Genomic DNA, 5,957 nt, shown 5'->3' on the forward strand with positions numbered 1-5,957 from the left:
CTAGCCTGAGGCTCTGAACGCCAGCAGCTCCCAACCCTTGGTGTTGCAGCTAAGTTTTGCGTCCAGTGCCTCTTAGTTCTTGGTGTCACAGCTTTCAGGATTACTGCTCTTGGTGGCTCCCAGCCACCCCATCAGCTCTTAGCAGCTGAGTCTTGTAGCTGTCTTGGCAACTTTCTGAAGCTCTTCTAGAAGCTTCTGCAGCAACTCAGGGACAGTTGTGGTTTAGATCTAAAATGTCCCCCCAAAGTCTCATGTGTCTCTTTGCAATCGGCTGCTGCCCATCGGTGTTCTGCTCATCAGTGGATTCATTGATCAACGAGTTCAATGTGCTGTTAGGAGGTAGGGCCTGGTCAAAAGATGCGGGATTCTGGGAGTGTGACCTGAAAGATTCTCTCCCTGTCTCCCCTCTTCTCTCTCTGCCTCCTGACTACCAGGAGTGCCTTTTCCTATGCCAGACACCTCAGCCATGCTGTGTCTTCTTAGAGCCTGCTGACCACAGGATGGGCTAAAACTGTGGACTGAAATAAACCTCTCCTCCTTTAGACTGTGGTTGCTGGATGTGGCATCCCAGCAGTGGGAAAGTGACTAAGCAGGGTCCCAGAGGTCTCTGCAGATCACAAGTCACTGCCAGTCCCTGTTGGTCCCTACTGGTCTTGGTTCTTTGCCACTTGACCAATCTCTGGAAATCTCCAGGACTCACAGGCCCTGGCAACCCCATTGTCCCAGCCTACTCAAGATAAAAGTAGGCAACAGGCCCCCTCTAGGGAAGCTGTATCAAGACCTGTGCTGCAGTACAGGGGCACAGTACATGAAAGGGAGTTCTAGACCCACCAGAGGAGCAAGAGGGAACCATATTTATAGAGCAAAAGTGAGCTTTAGACTAGCGTGTCACCTGGAGGTGGCAGAGTCATCATCCAGAGTGGCATCAGGCAGTCACCTGGAACAGGTCTGATGTTCCAAGCCTGATGCAGCAAAAGCAAATATCTCCCAGACCTGTCACAGGCCCTCTAGGAGCGCCTCAGCCAGTGTGGCTACAGCTCTCCCAAATTTCAAGAGATGCTGCCCTTTGGTGGCCATCTCCCACTTCCAGGAAAATGGTAGAGCTGAAATTGCAAGTGCCACTTTCAAGGAGTCTCCAGGAAGGGCTGCCATGTTCATCATGGCCCTTTAGGCTTTGGGGATTATGGAGCTACTGGCGAGGGGCCTGTGCCTCTCTAATCTTTGTCCTCTCAAGCACAGTCTTTTAGTTGCTCCTCAGAAAGATAGCAGCAGTGCAGGGAGCAGGGGAGGGGACTAACCCCCACCTACTCCAGTTGGTTCATCCTGGAGGGCACAGATGGCAAAGCAACTGGGGAGGTGGCAGAAAGACCTGGGGTAGCTGCCCAGGATTCTCCCAGATGCAGGGGTTTCCAGGGTGGCATCAGTTAGTAAGATCATATTCCCTGTGGCTGTTGGAGGAAAAGAAAAGACTGGTCCTGGTTCTTTTCTTTCTCACAAGTGGGAAATGATGGCAGCCTAGACTGGGATGGAGGGCATCGAGATTGAGGAGGGAGAGGAGGAGGACAGAAATGCAAACTAACTACCTCGGTGGTAACATTTCCAGGGTGAGGACAGTTGCTGTTGGGGAAGGTATCAGGATGATGCCAGGTCATTGGCGGGAAGCAAGGCCACTTATCAGATGGAGACACAAGGATGAGCAGGACTGGGGAAAGAGGGGAATTAGTATGGAATTCCTGAGCCTGGGGGTTGTGAGGGAGATGCCTGTGCATGGATGGATGTCCTGGGTTTCTAAAGAGATGGGAGCACCAGAAAGACCTGAGACGTGAACAGCGTGGTGGGACCTGTGGAGGGGACTTGGCCCACCAGGAGCTGGAGAAAGCACATGATGGTTATGTGAGAACAGAGGAGTCAAGGGCAGAACCTCAGACTCCAGGAAGCCATAGGGCTTAAGGGATGAAATCCAACCCACAAGGGAGCCAGAGAAAGAATTTTCTAGGCCTCAAGGAGAGGGAGGGAGAAAGACAGGGGTGCCTCAGTGGAAGAGAGACACGCGAGGTTAAGGTCACTCAAAGATAGTAAATCAAGAACTAAAATGTGTCGATGAACGTCGACTTTGTCAGGCAGTCAACAACAGATGGATGTGGGGCTATCTTCAGGTTTGTACTCATTAACTGTTGTGGGGCCATGTGGTGGCTTATTGTCACTCATGATTTCTGTGGCCCAGGCCTCAGGCATGGCCTGCCTGAGTTGTCCTAGCTCAGAGTCACAAGGCTGCAGTTAGGATATTAGCTGGGACGGTGAGCATCAGCAGAGGGCTTACTGGGCTCACAGATCCGCTTCTAAGATGCTGCACCCATAAAGCTGAGGCCCTGGTACTGGCAGTTGACAGGAGGCCTTCACTCTTCAATATGTAACCTCTCTTTGGGGCCCCTTGAGTGTCTTCGCAATATGTGGACAGGCTGCCTCCACACCAAGCGCTCTCAGGCAGGGCAAAGAGGACCTGAGCTCAGAAGTTGCATGGTGTCTCCACAGGCTCCCTCACAGCCAGCCCTAGTCAGTGTGGGAGGGGATGGTGCACGGGGGCTGGCATGGCGAGAGGTCATGTTGCCTGCATCTTTCACAAGACAAAGACAGTGTCTAGCACCCAGCAGTATACTAGACACCAGATGAGATGCAGGTTTGCAAAGGCTACCCATCTGCATAACCTCTGACAGATATTTGCCCATACTTTCCCAGAGCAAACACAAATGCTTCTTTGTATCTTTTTCATTCTTCCCCTATTCTGCTTCTTCTTATTATTATTATTATTATTATTATTATTATTATTATTACTATTACTATTATCATTATTATTAATTTGGTACAGGGTCTCACTACACAGCTTGGACTCATAGTGGTCCTCGTGTTTTCAGCCTCCCTGGCACTGGGATTACAGGTATGCATCACCATGCCTGGTCTCAGTGGCCTGCTCAGCATGCCCTGGCATGGGACTGGTGCAGTATGTGATGCTGGTAACCAAACCTCAGTCCCTGCCCTTGCTTAAGCAGGTGCTTAGTCTTCTGAGCTATCTCACCAGCCCTATTCTGCTAATAATATTTTAAAAATAATTATTGGATGAACAAAAGGGTTATCCACTGAGTTTAGAAATGTGTTCTTCCATTTATTCAAACAATAAATATTTATTGAGCTCTTTGTGTGTACCAAGTATTGTTTTGGGTATTGGAAATGGTGAGCCACAGAAAGAGGCTTTCTCCCATCCTCCTGTCTCCCAGATTTCCCCCTCAAAGGAAGTCACAGAAACCGGGATTTCTCTTCTCCAAGGCAGGTCATAGTAAAAGGGAAAAATTGTGCAAGAGAAATTGTTCCTTCTAAAACTCTGTTCTTTTGAAACCGTCTAGCTCTATAACTGCTCCATCGCTTTGTAACTATTTTCTTGACCATGTAGCCACAGGAGCACAACGGAACGTGCAGGATGCCTGATTGTACCATTGTCCCACACTTCATGAACTGATGCTCATCAACCCACCCTTGTAACTGATGCTTTCACCCTGCTAGCTCATCAGAGGAACTTCCAGGCTGTTCTCGATCACCTTTGTACCTCCTTTGTACCTCCTGCTTGTGCATTATATAAAAGCCCAAGAGCACCAGAGATCTGTGCCTGTTCTGGGACTGATCCTGATCAGTGACTGTTGATGTAATTAAATATGCCTCTAAATCCTGGGTGTCATTTCAGTGATTCTGCTTGCTTGCTGTTGTAATGGAAGGTACATTTCCTTTTCCCAGGGTGAGCCATAAAGCTTAGAAAGATCACTCTGACCCTGCACCCTCTCCTTGACAACCCTACATGGCAATGCTTAGCTACCCTCCATGAGTCTGCTACTGCCACTGAAACCAAATATCACAGAGCAAGTGGCTTACATACCAAAAGTATATTTTTTAACAGTTTTGAAGTCCAAAATCAAGGGATCAGCAAGCCCAGTTCCTTCCAAGGACTTGGAGGGAAAGATCTATCCCAGGTCTCTCTCCTTGGCCCTGAGTGACGGCTTGTTCACATGGCTTTTTCCCTGTAGATGTGGGCATCTTGACTCCCTTTGTAAAGACTGATTCCTCAAATGAGGCCACGTTTGGTGGCCCTCACTGGGGGATAGAACTTCAGCATATGAGTGCGGAGGCATGTGATTCAACCTGTAACACGGGTCTTACCATTTCGTTAGGGAGAGAGAGGAGGAGCAAATCTGTCTGCACAACCTCAGAGTGAGGAGAGCTTTGGAGCTATGGAAAGCACACGGGGCAGGAGGGAGAGAGGAAGGGCTGCACATGGGACATCAGTAGTGAGTCAGCAAAGGTCTGAGATCTGGCTGAGGAGCGAAGACATGATAGCAGCTGGAGGGCAGGGATCAAGGGGACAGTTTGTCTGACTTTCTGGTGTAGAATTTTGTGAGCTGTGCACATGCAGAGAAATTCCAGACAAGCACAGGATCCAAGGTGGCAGCTGGGCCTGTTGGCATACACCTATAATCTCAACCCAGCATGATGAGGCAGGAGGATCCCAGGTTCCAAGCCAACAGAACAAGACCTAGTCTCAAACAAGCAATAAACAAACCAACAAGAAGATCTCAGCTGGAGGGACCTGAGGAAAGGGAGAAGAGGCAGGGAGGTGTGTGTGGGTGTGTGTGTGTGTGTGTGTGTGTGTGTGTGTGTGTGTGTGTGGCCAACTCGCTCAGAGTGGTGTGCAGTGGAGGTATGAGAAGGAGGATAGGGGCTTGGTAAGGGAGCTCCCAGCCCTCCTGCACAGTCCCCCCAGTCCCATAGCCCTCCCTGTCTTTCTGTCCACGGGACCCTCCTGTGAAGTGTGGGGCTCTGCCCCCATCCCAGGATAAATGGGTGCTATGTTCTCTCTGGCTCCTCTTCCACATCCTCCCTTGCAGGGCCACATGGCCTTAGCCTGGGACTTTGAGGCTTATAATCACGGCCATTTCCATCTGGCTCAGCAAAGTTCTGCCCCCATATCTAGAACAATGTTTGAAGTTCTTTGTAAACTGTGTTGTGTCTTGTCAAATCTTTGGACACAGCCCTGCCTTTTGAAAGCCCTCCAGGGACAGTCAGGGCTTGGGGAGTGGAATCTGAACCCCTCACAGCAGTCTCTGGGGCACTGCATTGTCCAGCTTCTCTATTACTTCTTAAAAATCTTTATCTTGAAATAATTTTAGATTTACAAAAAGATTGCAAGGGCTGTATGAAGAATCCCAGCATTCCTGTGGTCTAGCTCCCCTTTTGTGGGCATCTAACAGAAGCATGGTACATTTATCAAAATGAAGAAATTAACACTGGCACCATGAAATATTACTTTTATTCTCAATAAAAGTGATTATGGATTTTCCCATTTTTCATTGTGGAACAGGCACAAATACAAAAGCATATGTACAGTGAAAGGGGTGATGATAAATACTCCTAAACACACCTATGAGCCCTTCCTGATGAGACCCCCATCCCAGTGATAGTAGCAGGAATCTTAATTTATGGAGGTTACTTGTTACAACTTGGAAACACTAATGTCATTGAAGGAAGAATATATCACTGCAGTCCTCAGGGAAGGGGACACGCTCTGCCACGCAGGGCCCCACAGGAAGCTCAGGTCTGGTCAGGAGGAAAAGCAGGAAAGAAGGCACATGCCCTTCCCCTGGGGCTTCCAGGGGAAGGGCAAGCTGGGTAGAGCAGACACCTTGGGAGTGCCTGGTTTAAATAATTCCATGCTTGGGGCTCCAGGGGCTGGCTCTGTGGCCTGGTGCCTGGTTCTGGCATGACATAGGGCAGGGCAATACTGAGTTGGTATCTGAGAGTAAGACACAAAATGTGCTTGGGGGTAGAGCCATGGGTTGGGTGGCTTGCAAATGAAAGCCATGCTCCCAGCTAAGCCCTTTGCTGTGTCTCTAGCTAGCAAGATTTATAAGCTGTCA

The sequence above is a fragment of the Octodon degus genome, unplaced genomic scaffold, assembly GCF_000260255.1.
Source record: "Octodon degus isolate 3935 unplaced genomic scaffold, OctDeg1.0 scaffold00037, whole genome shotgun sequence".
NCBI classification, from domain to species: Eukaryota; Metazoa; Chordata; class Mammalia; order Rodentia; family Octodontidae; genus Octodon; species Octodon degus.